Source organism: Ostrinia nubilalis, chromosome Z, assembly GCF_963855985.1.
Source record: "Ostrinia nubilalis chromosome Z, ilOstNubi1.1, whole genome shotgun sequence".
Classification (NCBI taxonomy): domain Eukaryota; kingdom Metazoa; phylum Arthropoda; class Insecta; order Lepidoptera; family Crambidae; genus Ostrinia; species Ostrinia nubilalis.
In genome coordinates, this window is record NC_087119.1 from 5,221,686 (window position 1) to 5,238,163 (window position 16,478).

The following is a 16,478-nucleotide window of genomic DNA, read 5'->3' on the forward strand; positions in this document are numbered from 1 at the left end:
ACCAACAATGGAAGAATAATTTAATTCGGCCTGCGTGTACCTGATCTACTGTGGCGGTGCACGGGGTCGGGGCTGGTTGTAGCCCTTCAGCTGATTCGAAGTCGAAGCAGGGTAAGTCCGCCTGGGAGGAGCTGCTGGTCGCTGGCCCCTGTAGCCCTGACCTCCCCGCCCCCCCCTGTTCGACGGGTACCGAGGAGGTCCTGACCAGTTTCCCTGAGGAGTAGGGCGACTAACAGTTGATGGAACGGTCGCTGGTTTTTGATTCGTCAATGGTTTCCTTATTTGGGAACCTTGTCGTTCAATTGCCTTACTGGCTTTAATCTTTTCAGATAGTGAATTGCCGAATAATGTGTCATCTCGCTCAGAGTCTTGTATGACATGTAAAAAGTTCTTTTCCAAGCTGGGTGTAATCAATTTGATTCTATCCTTTGTTAGGGCGTAATGTAAATCGGTTAAGATGCGGCAGCCGTCGCTCAAATACTTTAAGGCTTGTATTTTGTTATCGGAACACAACAAGGTATCCATTGCTCTGTTTATTGCCGAGGTACCCGCTCCGAGCTGTTGTTGAAAACCGATAAACTTTTTATCGCGTCCTCTTACCACGTCTGACACTGCAGCGGATATTTCGGCGTTTAACTTAGGCGCCTGCAGTAGCTTACAGTTGCTAGGAATTAAGTAATCCTTTTCTTTGAAAAGAGTTTCCTTCTGGTCTTTTGGTAGGCCTTTTTTTAAAAGCGGAGTCCATAAGTTAGCTAAACTGTCGTGTATTTGATTTCCAAAATCGGGGACGTCAGATGTTGAAGCTCCCAAGGCAGAAAGAATTTCAGCATCAAGTGTAATTTCAGGAGTTATATTCTGAGCAGCCACCTCTGGCGTGACTGCGGTGTCTGTTAACACAGATTGTTCCGTTTGGATTTCATCGAAACCAGTGGATGGATCTGGGATGCTAGCAGTCGGTTCTGCTTCATTTGGTTGAACGATATTAATCGTATCTAAAACAACGATTTTAGTTTAAGAATAAATTTTGTGAAAATAAAACGAATAAAAAAAAAAATGAAAAGTTAAGGTAGGTAATTTTTGTAATGCAAATTAATCGACATAGTTAAATTATTATTTAATATAATTTTTATAGAAAAAATGTGTATTGTATTGTCCCGCAGACAATAGGGGGTAGACAACACGCATCTATCTAAGAATGCATGTAATTTCTACGAATATGACCACTAAATATGATCCACAATTAGCCCGCAGCTAATTATGATATCGCGATTGACCCGCAGTCAATCTCGATTTAGTTGTAAATGTTAAGATTTTTCATGATTATAAAAATATAAATATCATCATTTAAAGTGGGTAAGTATACTATGCAATGTAATTATTAACGTACTGTTATGATTATTTTAGCTTGTAAAAGTTTCAAATGAACTACATCACAGTATTTAAAAAAAATCGTTAAAATACAAACACTATTCAATAATGATAGGTAGGTAGAAGGTACCTGTATTTTCCTCATCGTCTGACGAATCTATACAGCGTATTCGTCGGCGTTTTACTTGTTCTTCTTTCTCCAATAACTTCCTAATCTTTTTTTCGTAGCGTTGTAATTTCTCTTGTGCACTGCGCTTCGGCATTTTTGCGGCGCGTGCGCACGTTGCCTCGCACGAAAAAGGAATGAGAACCTGGGCGCTAACGGCCGAACGAGTGAACCGAACGAATGATGTTTTTTAAGTCAATTGAGATACTCTCTAAAGTCGTGCGATGTTGCCTGTAGGATAAAGGGACTACTTTGTAAATAATTATATCAAAGAATGAAGCGACGAAATATAATGGCCGTGTATTTCGAATTTAACGCCTCATGCAGACGTGGCATCAAAGGATTTTGATTGGACTTTGAGGTGGATCGCATCATGCAAGAATTACACGGGCGCTTGGAACTGAAAATGTCGTTTAAAGTTTCTTTGGCCCGCTCGAAATTATGTTCGAAAATCATTAGTTCGGTTTTGGAACTCCGTCTTTTATATTTAAAGAAAATTTTGTTGCACTTAGTTAATAGTGAACAACATTATTCAAAAGGAGACAATTTGCAGGCACCTTACCAGATTTTTTTTTAAATGACCTACCGATACAGTGTTTACTAAATCCTAACGACATTCCCAAAAAAATAGGTACCTACCTAGTGCATCGGTAATTTTTCTGGTGTTGATAACGTTAGTGTGTTGTTAATTTATCAACAGGGGAAAATAATCAGCTCATTATCCGCTACATAGTAAGTAGGTACATAATGATATACTTAGTGGTTGCAATATTACGCATATTTCATCTAATGTTACACTTATCTAGATAACAACTAAACTAAACTATCCGATCCTTCCCAAGAAAATGCTTTGTGGTCTCGTCTTTGAATTGGTGTTAGCGACGTCAACCGAGAAAATACGCTAATTTATTAATTAGAATTGTTTAGCAACGTTAACAATCAGAAAATGTACTAAAATGATCAATTAGAGTCGATTAGAGATAAATAACATTCCATCTCTTTCTCACATTATCTGTCATCTCGCTTGCACATCAATTACTCTTCTACACACTTCTGGAATATTCGAGAGAAAAAGAAACGGGACGGCAACATCGGAAGAGAATGTCTCCAACTTCCTCATTGGCCCTAGAGCAATTAAAAGTATACCATCAATAAAAGCCTAATTAGAGTCATCAAACCTCTCAGTCATTCAATTAGAGCCATTAGAACTTCATAACTATGAGTTGTTTTCTATGTGTAAGCTGAGGACACGTGTCTCCAGCTGACACATCTGTATCTTCGTAAATATTTATGCTACGATAATGTATTATACCTCAAAAATTACAGTCGAATCCAAATAGTAGGCTTTCCACTTTTCAAGACTTTAGCTCAAATACTGTTAAAACCACGATCAAAAAACTATGTGCGAGCTGGAGTACCGTGTCTCCAGCTTACACATCTGTATCTTCGTAAATATTTAAGCTACATCAATGTTTTATATCTCATAAATTAAAGTCGAATAAAAAAACCCGACTTCAATTCTTTCAAAGCTTTATTTCGAACCGTTTTCGAACTACGAACCGATACGTATGTGTAAGCTGGTGACACGTAACACACGGTGGATTATTAAAACCGTATAAGTTAGAGTTGCGTTTTAAAGATCAAATAATTCGTTATAATTGAAGTACACACGAGACATAATTTCAAATCTCTAGGCCTCTTAGTTTCAGAATTAAAAGCCAAAAACTATTTTCCCGCCAAATAATTCAAATAATATGGGTCGACTGCGACGTTGCCGTTCCGTGCGTCCACTAGAGCAGTCGAATTTGAACCTAAAAACTAGTGCTGTTTGAATCATTTTTATTTGTAGTTTAAATCATTTAATTTCGATTATAAGAATTTTAGACTAGGAGCCGGCTGATTTGTGTATTGAGTACCTAATAACCTATAAAATATTTTGATAATAAGTTTTTATTTTGATCACAATGTTTTATTTAATCGAGGCAAAAACATTGCATCTATACTAATATTATAAATGTGAAAGTAACTTTGTCTTGCTTTCACGCCTAAACCACTGAACCGATTTTGATGAAATTTGGCATAGAAATGGTTGAGTCCCGGGAAAGGACGTAGGATAGATTTTATCCCAGTTTTTGAAATATGATAAAGATTTTCATCATTATCATATCATCTGAAAATTATAAATAACTTGAAAAAATCGAGTATTCGGGTAGCCCTAGTGATACTCTACCTCTGGGCTTCGGCTTGACAGTACTTTTTGGGAAACCTTGTACAGGTGAACAATGGTGGCGCCCCCTATCAATGTGTTTGGTGGGACAGTTCAGTTTAGTGGGTCTTTTATAGCTGAGACGGTTCATTGTTCAATACAATCAATTCTTTCCTCTCTATTATTTTAGGTGCCTTATGTACGTATAGATTACGCACATTCTTTTTATATGAACGTAAGGGTGGGATTTAGGGGGTCACAAAACCGGTTTTACCGAAACCGAAAAAAAAACTGTATTCAGACATGGCAAAACCAGGTTATTCTTGGAAATATAATAGCTAGAATGAAATACTAAAATAACAATCAAAAACGTTTTTATTCAGCTCGATTATTATCACAGATCAATTAACATTTTTAATAATTAAGGTAGATACACTTTACTAGAAATCCGATGATCTACGTTCTTGTCGGGTATCACTAATGAAATAAAATTCCTACTTCATAAAACTAATTAATCAGGTAAATTATTTATCACAGATCGATCAACTTTTAATAACCTAGGTAGGGTAAGGTGGGGCACAATGTTACACGGGGTACAATGTTACAATGCATATTTCTCCGTCCCTTTCTATTAGTTGTATGATGTTGGTATACACGTTTGTCAAGCTCATAAGAGCTGCTGAACTGAGCCGCTGAACATCATACAACTAATAGAAAGGGACGGAGAAATATGCATTGTAACATTGTGCCCCACCTTACCCTATACTTTACTGTGTAGTAGAATACTGGTGATCCACGGTCGGGTCGGGGAGGTTTCCGGCTTTTTTTTTTTTTTTGAAGGGACGCGCGCTGGTAGCTGGAGGAGCTTTTCCAGCTTCACCGGGCAGAGTGGCGAGTACAGAAGGTACTCTAGCCGTTTGGCGATCGTCGGTGCGCGTGCCGACGAGGCCGAGTGTGGGCTTCGCGAAGCGAAAGCGAAGACGTTCGCGATCGGGCCGTAGATTCCGGCTACTGGGACCGCAATTAACTGGGACAGTGGTCCCAGTCGCTGGATCGATAAAAATTAAATATTTTTCTTCCAGCGACTAGGTTCACTCATAGATAACTTAAAAAAATATATTATTCATTCCAAAATCGGTATCGTACTAAAAGGACAATGACCAAAAGTGGTCCAAATGTCCACCACTAATGAGACCTATATTGGCTTATGGTCCATTAAATAGAGATTAACTTTCAGTATGGGACGAAAAATAAATAAACTGTCAGTAAAAAGTTATGACTGTATGAAAAATTGTAGTAGTTTACGCGCTAATCTCAGGAACTACTGGTCCGATTTGAAAAATTCTTTTTGTTATGGATAGCCCATTTATCAAGGATGGTTTTAGGTTATATAACATCACCCTACAACCAATAGGGGCGGAGCAGCGACCACCCGACCATAATTCCAATATTGTTGTCTTTCTTCTGAGTTTTTTTTTTCTTTTAGCGAGAATCTAACACGGCACACTAAGCGACATGACATAATATGCATAGATTAATCCGAAATGTGCGATGGATAGAATGATATCAAGAACATTAATTTTCAGATGAAAAGGTAAAAACATGACTTTTCATTCAGTCTTAAACTTTTTACTGACAGCATATTTTTGATTGCGGTTTGGTTATAATGAATCAGTATTTAGTAGACTATTTTACTACATAGGTGGTGGTTGACATTTGGACCACACTCCATACATTTTTGATCATTGTCCTTTATGAATGGTCCCAGAAAAGTATTTAATTTTTACTGATCTGGCGATTGGGACCGCGGTCCTAGTTGATTGCGGTCCCAGTTGGCGGAAACCTCGGGTCGGGTATCACTCATCCATCAGAGATTCGTAAATCTAATTAATCTATTTAATTACCACAGATAAATCATATTTTACTAACTAAACTTAAACTGTTTCCAGTGTTGCCAGTAGGGTCTTGTCAGAAATTACCAGAAATAGAAAAAAAAGTAACCCTCACACGTGCGATTGATATTATTATCATATTGATTCATAAAGCTGATTCGTACTAACAACTTTCATCTTCGACTCTTATCTTACCAATCAGCCAAAATTCATACAAAGTGTTAAAATTAATTGGAAATCATCAACATTTTGAGTGTCACGTTTCAATTTAAATAATTTGTAAATTGACACTATTAATATTTTTTTACTGAATAACCTGTAAAAGTTAATTCTACAAATTCCGAAAAATCACCTAAAAGTAACCTTTTCATTAGTGTAACCTAAAAGTAACCAAAGCAGTTCAAAAATCAGCTAAAAGGTTACAAAAGTAACCTTCTGGCAACACTGACTGTTTCTCAATATTGCAGTCAACTGTCATCTTTTTTTTTAATACAAGTTTTACGGCTATGGATATAGATCCTTACGGCCAATTCTGTGCAAAATGCTGTGTTTCGTCTATTTTGTGATGTCTTAGTAGTGATTGTGATTTGTGATGTTAATATTGTTATTATTTTTTTTTTCAACAAAAGAAGAAGAATTCAATGAGGGCTTTCGCGATTGGAAAATCCTGAAAGTGCTTCATGAGCTCTATCAAACGGTTCAAACGGTATTAATAATAGGTTACAGAATAAACTGGATCTATCCGAAACTTCAATGTTTCCAGCTTCCATACATTTGGTAAAGTCACATTATTTTAAAAACTACATATGATATCGTAAAACTGATTACTGATTCTAAAAGTGCTTCACAAGCTCTATCCAATGGTATGGTATCAATAATAGGTTACAGAATAAACTGGATCTAACCAAAAATTCAATGTTTCCTTCTTCCATACATTTAGTACTACCACAGTCATGACACTCATCTCTTGACAATATTATAGCAAGTAAAGCCTAAAACCAATGTTTTTCATTAATAATTTAAAATAAGAATACAATTTACGAGTTTATTTTAAGTATTTATTATTAAATTAAAAAAATTACACTTCTAATATTGTGTGTCTGGCATACATTTAGTATGGAAGCTGGAAACATTGAATTTTCAGATAGATCCAGTTTATTCTGTAACTTATTATTGGTACCGTTTGAAAGAGCTCATTAAGCACTTTCAGGATCAGTAACCAGTTTTTTAATATCTTGTATAGTTAAGAAATAATCGAGTGAGATCACTTAACGTTTCCACCCTGTATAGTTGTTGCCCATTTTTGCCACTTGACGTGGCAGAATCGTGGGACATCACGGTATTTAAATAAAAATTAAAGTGGTTGCGTTTAGAAACGCCACAAATATTTGAGTCTTTGGAAACAAGTTCGTTATTATACTTGTATATTAAAATATAATTTTGTTTTACCTAGCTTTTTCTTATTAATAAAATATAGGTTATTAAGTACTCAATACAGAAATCAGCTGACTCCTAGTCTAAAATTCTTATAATCGAAATTAAATGATTTAAACTACAAATAAAAATGATTCAAACAGTACTAGTTTTTAGGTTCAAATTCGACTGCTCTAGTGGACGCACGGAACGGCAACGTCGCAGTCGACCCATATTATTTGAATTATTTGGCGGGAAAATAGTTTTTGGCTTTTAATTCTGAAACTAAGAGGCCTAGAGATTTGAAATTATGTCTCGTGTGTACTTCAATTATAACGAATTATTTGATCTTTAAAACGCAACTCTAACTTATACGGTTTTAATAATCCACCGTGTGTTACGTGTCACCAGCTTACACATACGTATCGGTTCGTAGTTCGAAAACGGTTCGAAATAAAGCTTTGAAAGAATTGAAGTCGGGTTTTTTTATTCGACTTTAATTTATGAGATATAAAACATTGATGTAGCTTAAATATTTACGAAGATACAGATGTGTAAGCTGGAGACACGGTACTCCAGCTCGCACATAGTTTTTTGATCGTGGTTTTAACAGTATTTGAGCTAAAGTCTTGAAAAGTGGAAAGCCTACTATTTGGAGTCGACTGTAATTTTTGAGGTATAATACATTATCGTAGCATAAATATTTACGAAGATACAGATGTGTCAGCTGGAGACACGTGTCCTCAGCTTACACATAGAAAACAACTCATAGTTATGAAGTTCTAATGGCTCTAATTGAATGACTGAGAGGTTTGATGACTCTAATTAGGCTTTTATTGATGGTATACTTGGAATTGCTCTAGGGCCAATGAGGAAGTTGGAGACATTCTCTTCAACATCGGACCTCTCGCTTCGAACATTCCAGAACTATGGTCCAGAACATGAGAGACAGAGACAGGAATATCGGGAGAGAAAGGGATGGATATAGCCCGGGGCCCTATAAATACGGAGCGAGGCGCTCCGAGAGACAACTCTCCCCTCGATCGGGCCCACTTAGAGTGAGCCCGCCGCAGGCTGGACTTTGGTCCAACACCGCGGTGGGCAACCCTCTAATTGGGTTCGCCACTGATCGGGCGCCTTATGCGCTCGATACGGCCCGATCGCGAACGTCGGTCTGCGACCGACGCGGACGAGCCTGGGCTTCGCTTCGCGAAGCCCACACTCGGCCTCGTCGGCACGCGCACCGACGATCGCCAAACGGCTAGAGTACCTTCTGTACTCGCCACTCTGCCCGGTGAAGCTGGAAAAGCTCCTCAAGCTACCAGCGCGCGTCCCTTCAAAAAAAAAAAAAAAACCGAGAGACAAGTTTATTTAAAGTTTTTGTTGTGTTCAGTTCAGAGAACAAGTGCTCCAAGCAACAAGTGATCTGAAGAAGCAAGAACTGAGAAAAGGAAGCGAATAATAAACGCGAGAAGTCTCAGCAAGTGAAATAGTGGTTTTATTCCTGCAAGTAGCACCTACTACGCCTGACATAGTAAGGGCAAGCTCTCAACGGCAGTCATCATCGTCCGGTCAGCGCTCTCGAACACACACAAACGCATACAGTCCACTGCAGTCCACCACAATTGGGTCATCAATTTTCGAAATGCCAACCTTGTTTTCTCTGGACAATGCTAACTGCTACATGTCCCGCTATTGCATCCTTGCATCGGCCTTTATTTACGATCGCCAGTAAGAACCGCACACAAACGTGAGATGATTTACATTGGACTAAGCTGCTTTTCCACCAAAGGTGTGAGCGGTATTGTAGAGTATTGAAAGAGGCTTTGCAGTTGTAAAATGCCTCCTTTTTAACCAGGTTAAGGGAACCTGCACGATGCTTAGCAAAGCTCTAAAACATTGTATTGCGGAGTTTTGCTAGAATATGTATTTCAGAATACGCTTAATTTTGCTCGCCTAAGTTCTTTACAAAGTTCTCTCTGTTAGCTGCCATCTCTCTCTAACACCTGGTTTTCATATTTCATTTGTTTTGCAAAAAGTATTGTAATTCATTTGCACATTCCTCGCTGGCAAATAGCATTTCTCTTACACACCTGGTCTACACTTTTATTTGTTTATTCCTCTCTCTTTCTTTTTCTTTCCACCAGAGCTGCTCCGACCAAGGATATTGATTATTGACGGATAGTCAAAGTCAAATTCAAAGCTTTTATTCGGTACTTAGGGCCCTTTCCGGGGCGCTTATACACGTCCCAAATAGCTTGCTTCGGGACAAATGTAAGCTGGTGCTAAGAAGTGGCGAAAGAAAGTGAGATATTTTCTTCCCACCCCTTAACTAGACATATAGCGCAGCTTTGATAGGAACACACACAATCTTAGTTTCCTTTTATTGCACCGTCTGCACTTAGAGACAGGGTTTACGTGGAAAGCATTACGGGTGCCTCGTTTTTATTGAACTGTTCAAACCTACACTTAGGCTTAGGTACTTCTTGCCCATTAGATGCCTTTTTATTTTCTTTCACATGTGTGACAGAAACATCCCAAATTATTCTCGTTTCAAAATCACGGACATAATATCATCTAAATATTAAGTGAGATTTTTTAATCTGTAGGTATTTAATCTTGATACACTTTGACAACCCTTATAGTCTGAACTATGTTTGTACTTGACAACTTGATATTTATAGGAATGTGGGATCTTCTAAATTCAAAAACTGAAGAACTCTCTAGAATCAATTTAAAGAAGTTTTGTATTGATGGAATTAAACACAAAACTGGATTTGACTTGCAAAGGTCTTGAAGTACAATATTGTCAACTCCAAGTAAGGTACTTAGGAACTTGCATGTTAGATCGAATGAGACAAGCTTAGACTACGAGTACGTTCTCGTTCTCGTCAAAGAGCCACCGCAATATCGGATCCTTTCGAGGACAATGCTCCTGAAAGTTTCAAGTAGTTACGAACTTACGATGTTGTGATGATAAGAGCAAAAAACTTTCTTAATGTATCAACAATGTTTGGTTATACTAACTTTAACAGATTAATTTTCGAATGTAATTAACCGAGTATAATGAAGATTAAACTAAGTACCGATTTAAAGTATGTATTCTGAAATACGAGTAGGTAGGTACTTATAATAGCTGTATTTTTTTCGCCATACTCAAATCAACTTCTTTCCTTTTTCAAATTACCCGTATTTACTTCACTCGAACTTACAATTTAATGTGGGACTTCTTCTGAAAACCACTCTGCTGGTATTAGTGCAACAAACTGAATGCATCAGACAGCATACATTAATAATTCTTAATGATCTAACTTTAATCAACTTTCAACATTCGATTACACGCTATCTGAGCCTTATTTGCATTCAGCATTAAGTTAACCATTCAGAGGTAGTTCTGAAGCCCCTCAATCGCCAGAATATAATCGCAGGATGGCCGATATCCGTCCTTCCCATGCCAATCGGTCACTTAACAAAGCGCTCGTACATCACTGTCACTGTGCCTGAATTTGCGGTTCAAAAGTACGGTTGACAGTCGCTCGTTCACGGGAAACCCTTGCTCAAGTAATTTTCACTTTATACTTAGGTAACTTACACCCGCATTCACAAACGATGCTGGCCTTAAGGCTTAAGTGAAGCAGCAAATCGAACGCACAGCGTTGAATAGAGCTCTGTGATTGGTTCAATTGTCACCCTGTGCGTCCACCCGCACTGTGAGATCTCATAATATTTGTGAAAACGGGCGTTAAAGAGGCGACTACAGATCATTATGTGAATGTCAAGCTGCAGTCAAGCCGTGTGGTTTCGACAAAGAAGAAAACCACTCGCATTCTGTCCTTAGATCTAGTAAGAGGTAACTCGAGGAAAGTGAGTTTCGTCAAAATCCTTTATAGACCTCTGTAAAATTAGAGCATCATGCTGCTGCAGTGAAGACTAAAAGACCTGATGCTGATAATGATTATGACGATGATGTACTGTAACCAAATACATCTCTTAAATCCATTCAGCCTTTGAAAAAGCAATGTCAGGTTTTACTCCCAAGTAGGTATATTATAGTGGAGTCATTTTAATAGGTAACATTTGACGTCTGTCAGTTTTATCTTAATAGTGAGGTGACCTGCTTAAAAACATCGATAAAAGTGAATGAATTGATACGGTCTTCAAACTTAATGTGAATTTTAAGTCATCAGACGAATCCCTGTCCAATTATTATTTTTCTTTCGTAAAAAGGAGCAAAATAAGACAAGTACATAATTTAAGAAAAAAATTGCATTTATTCAGTTGAACTATTAAAACTGTTATTAGTACTGACTGTCGTCTTCATCACTGCTGTCAGCGCTCAAATATAATAATATTATTATTTCATTTTCAATAATATTGTCTATTCTCACATCTCGTCCAAAATCTTGTAAATTTTTTTTTTGTTTTCTCTACTTTTCGCCTGTGTCTGACTCAACTGTACCTAATTATTAGGTTCTCGTTAAAGCCTCAGCAATCGACAGGTGTCACAAGTTTGCGCCAGATATCTGCAGGTCTACCCAACTTTTGCCGCCAATGGTCGCGTTGGTTGGAAAGTTTGTATTATTGGGTTATGTTCGGTTGTATCGCTTGTATCGCTTGCGGAGAGGTCGCAATGATGTGATTGGAAACTCTGTAAATGTAGAGACTTAATTAAACGTCTAATTTAAATAAGATGTTTTGATTAAATTGCTTGGTCTTGATAGACAATTTAAATAAGATATTTTGATTAAATTGCTTGGTCTTGATAGCCTTTCTTTCGCTTTAGACAACAAAAACTAAAGGGAAATGTGAAAAGAGGGCGTGGCCAGTGTCCCAGCAATATGCCCAAAAACAGAACACATTGCTCGCGACAGCAATGTGCTATGCAGTTGACGTTTTAAGTGTAAACAGTTTACATTGCTAAAGATTATTCGCACGTTGAGTACTGATACCGTAGTGGATAATGAGCATGAGCACATTCAAACTAACAAAATACATTCAATCGCACGTGACTGACTATGTAGTGGTGCTGTACGTAGGTACATTACCATAGCTGGGCACCGTTAATCAAATAGTTAACTTCGTTAATCGTTAAACCGTTACTAAAAAAATTAACTTCGTTAAACGTTAAAACGTTACATTTCGGATGATTTAACGCAAGTTAACGTTAATCGTTAATCCGTTAACACATGATAATAAAACGAAAATATTGTTTGCAAGGTTCACATAATTTCGAAAGCTTGTATCGCGCATGGAATTTATTCCTCTTTTATGATTGCGCTACAAGCTTTTGAAATGATTTGAACCTTGCATAAGTACAATTATTTTTTTCGTTTTAATACAACTGCATTAAATGCAGTGCTGCAGTGGTACTAAATTCAGAATAAAAGCTTTTATTATACACTTTAGTTGTATCTCAATCTCAGAGCCTTGGTACAATTACAATACAATTTAACACCAAAGTGCTCGAAAAGACAAATCCAACAAACCCAAACTCGATAAGTTTTCACCGTTCCGTTTAGGAATTCCTATGGCCACCTCTTGACTCCATCATCAGGACCCTGGACATCATCTATTACTAAAGTGCTCAAAATGACAAATCCAACGAACCCACATTCGATGCGATTCCGCCGTTTCATTTAGGAGTTTCTATGGCCACTTCTTGACTCCATCATCAGACCAACTCAATGGTACTATTGGAGGATTTGATGAGTGCTACTGACAACGCCACTCTTGTGGCGGAGTTTTGGGCTGACACTGTGTAGGTTTGTTGTCGACACGAAAAGAAGAAGAAGAATGGTACTATAACATTGCATTGTCATCGTACTTACATAAGTATACCACAGCTCAATCGGTTGAGGAAAACAGGTCTTAAATTCGGTTGTAAATAGATAAAAAAATGCATTTCTTATATCGTTGCGTTGGTGATCAGGTTACAAAAACTGTTGTTTTGGGTTCTGGAAGCCCGAACGTAGGGTAATTGCGCCGGTTTTCCGTCCAGCTCCTGTTTTCGTCCATTTGACCGACTTGCCACAAACAAATACGGAAAATTAGAATACAAACCTAACTTTCCGTGCAAGTTTGGACTTGTTACAATCTATAATATCTAAGTAACAGTTCTGCCTGCATGAAAATGTAAATTGACAAGTAATAACTCCAAAAAAATCTACGGAAGTTGCTGCTTCACACAGGTGAATGGAAAACGTCGTCAAGTTAGAAAAAAAACGTGCCGGTAGGGAACTTTCATGGTATGTTTAATTACTGTTTTAGCTACTTTACGTAATGTTTTTGGCACGTATGTCTAATTATTAGCATAATAAACAATATTTTAAGAGTTTATTAAAGTTTTTGTATAGAAATCTTAGATAATTAAGTGGACTAATACTAGCATAACAATTTTGCAAGATTTTGGTTTTCGTCCACGTGGACGGAAACCCTGACACCTAGTTAATATTTTTAATAATCATTTTACTTCAATGGACCTACAAAATACAATGTTTTTTCTTCCAATATGATCTTTATTGCTATTACATTAAACATTTTAGTTTACGTCCACTTTGAAACAGTGATAAACCCATAAAAACCGTTAAAAAGATGTGGACGAAAACAAAAAACAGCTTTAAACGTTGTTGTGTTTTCGTCCATGACGTCATGAGCAAGCACTGGGGTGGACGAAAACCAAAATAAGCTATTCCTGTAGATTAGTTTTCGTCCATTTGTCCTTCGACCTATTGCAATATTTTCCTAAAGGACAATGTTCATTTCTGGCCTGGCGTGGACAAGCTGCTAATGAAAATATGAAATTGCCAAAAAATTTTAATTAATTTTTAAAGTATTCGCTTAGTGTAACTTTGTATCAATTTGCCTTTATAAAAATCCAATTTAAATAGTACTTTATGTGATAATTACAACTTCCTGTCTGTAACACTCAATTCAGTGTTGCCAAAATGAATCTTATCGGTAAGAATCAATTCATATCGATTGTTTTTCGACTATGACAATTAGTATTTTTTTAAATACGTATTCATTAAAATGACATTTATAAAACTTTTTTAATATTCCAATAACACTACCGAAAATATTTAAATAACTAAATGAAACCTTATTTCACACACACCTTATATACACCTTATTTCGAGTCATCAAAAATACAATCGATTTTTATATCGATTATTTTTATTCATCACCACATTATTAGCATGGCAACACTGAAAATATTGTCACAGCTGTTATCTGTCATTCGCTTTGTTTTGTATTTTTCATCGTGAGTGTTGTTTAGTTCTCAAAACCAAGTCTTTGCCAAAATAAAAGCAGAAGAGTGTTGTATAAGTTTCCCTTTTGTCGACTTTATTTTTTTGACCATGGTCCTCGATGCTTCCCTTCCCGATGACCCTGGCATACTCTCGAACTACGAATCTCACTCAACCAATGACCAATGGCTCACTATCGGACATCGAACCTTGCCTAAACGCCGACCACGGCTTACGTATGGACTCCGACCCGAGCCCCAATGTTAACCCCAGCCCGATTTTGGATAATGCAACCAGCAATTCCTCAATCTCATGAGGAACCTATGATATGTATCAATTGTATAGCTGACATGATGCAGAGGAGGCGACATAGCCTAGAGCTTATTAAGTTCAGTTGGTTATAATGTCAGTGGATGACTCCTCAGCTGGTAAGTTATTGAATGAGCTTGTGGACTTGTTGAATACCTTTTACAATGTATTTGATCAACTACCTTTACCGTAGATTACCATAATCCTAATAAAACTTTTTTTTTAGATTGATAACAGCAGTGTATGTTGTCACTCATGTTGGACCGTGGCCACGGTGTGGCTCTGCACCAATCAAGGACAAATTATATTTCAAATGAAGAAGCAACCACTAGCACTGGTCACAGTTAACGTGGATTATCTTTGTTACAAATACGTTCCATAGACTGCATATTAACACGGAAAGAGAATCACATATTAAAAAATAATGTAATAATGGAACAGATTTCACCTCGTCAAGTAAGTTTTTTTAATTTTATTAGAGACATTGGCTTGATATATTATTATTTGAACAAAGTGTATATTTTGTTCTATACAAATACTTCTAACTGATAGATAAAAATTGACATCACATCTCAATATCTTAAAGAATGAATTTTGAATGATACCATAATTAATTTCTTGGTTTCAGCTGCGGGGATCTGACCAAATATGTCATCCCTGATGGCAGTGAGCTGATCAAGCTGCTACATATGCTGTGGAGCCCCAACAAATACATGATGGGACGAGGATTCATTTGCCCTTATATTGGCCGAATAACAGTAGGTCGCTGTGCTCATGTTATGACAATTTTGTGGTTTTTGAGCTGGGCAAGGTATCAGGAACATGCCTAGTTCCTAGACAATATTTTATTGACCCATGAGTCAGATTAAAATAATAATAATAAAAAAAATGGTGTTTTATTTTGCTTCTAACCTTTCTAGTCTTAAGGCAAAAAAATTTTTTTAAGGACTTGGATACAAAATGATATTTATATTCTGTTTCTTACTGGTATAGACTATTTAATAAATAACAAATTACATGCTGTAATGTCTGTCCACCTCAGGCCAAAGCTCCCATACTAAGTGGGCATAACCCTTTAGGTAAGAAACTTGTTTAAATCTTTTTGATATCAATTGAAAGCTAACAAAATTACCTTTCAAATGATATACCACAATCCATAGTTACTGTATTGTACAATTGGTTTTAAGTTAATAATTCAACTGCAAACTTTTTTCTACACAGTGGTCGAAAACTAGCGTACACTAGGACGAAAACTGAATTTTTTGGACGAAAACTAGTGAAATCGCCTCTTTTGCATAAAATATTTTTTATAAAAAAACCCGTGGTATTTACTTATTATCATATAATATTAACGTAAAGTAGACTATATAAGGACTAAAATGACATATGATACATATGAGTAAGGGTATTTTAAGATATTCATTTCGCATCACAAAGTTGGCAACTCCGATAATTGGACGAAAACTAGCGCACTTACCCTACTTGTCAGAACGCGTTTTTCAGCGTGTCTGCTGTATCTTTTTGGTAAATAGTAGGTACTGGATTAACGATTAACGGACTTAGGATAATTTAACGGAAGTTAACGAGTCCGTTAACATTTTTTAAAGTTAACTTAAAAGTTAATCCGTTAATAGAAATGTTAACTTCGTTAATTAACGATTAACGGATTAACGAGTTAATGCCCAGCTATGTACATTACTATGGGAACGAATAGCCGTACTGAATCAAAAATCAAAATCTTCATCTCTCTAGCTAGATGTCTATGGTTTACACACACATAAACAAATTTTAATTGTCTACGCAATTACGAGTAGCAATGTGTGCTTAATTTATCAGACAGATGATAATTATTATTTACTTTTAAACACGTTCCTACA

The 16,478-nt window shown here is 36.8% G+C and overlaps 1 protein-coding gene and 1 long non-coding RNA gene across 2 annotated transcripts in view; both read left to right on the forward strand.

Moving 5' to 3' along the window:
• Positions 1 to 16,478, forward strand: part of LOC135087041 (uncharacterized) — a 116,552-nt gene that overhangs the window by 60,970 nt on the left and 39,104 nt on the right. The window lies entirely within an intron of this gene.
• Positions 14,170 to 15,415, forward strand: LOC135086617 (uncharacterized). The gene is made up of 3 exons (XR_010260546.1): positions 14,170 to 14,720; positions 14,828 to 15,057; positions 15,230 to 15,415. It is a non-coding gene; the product is annotated as an uncharacterized LOC135086617 (long non-coding RNA).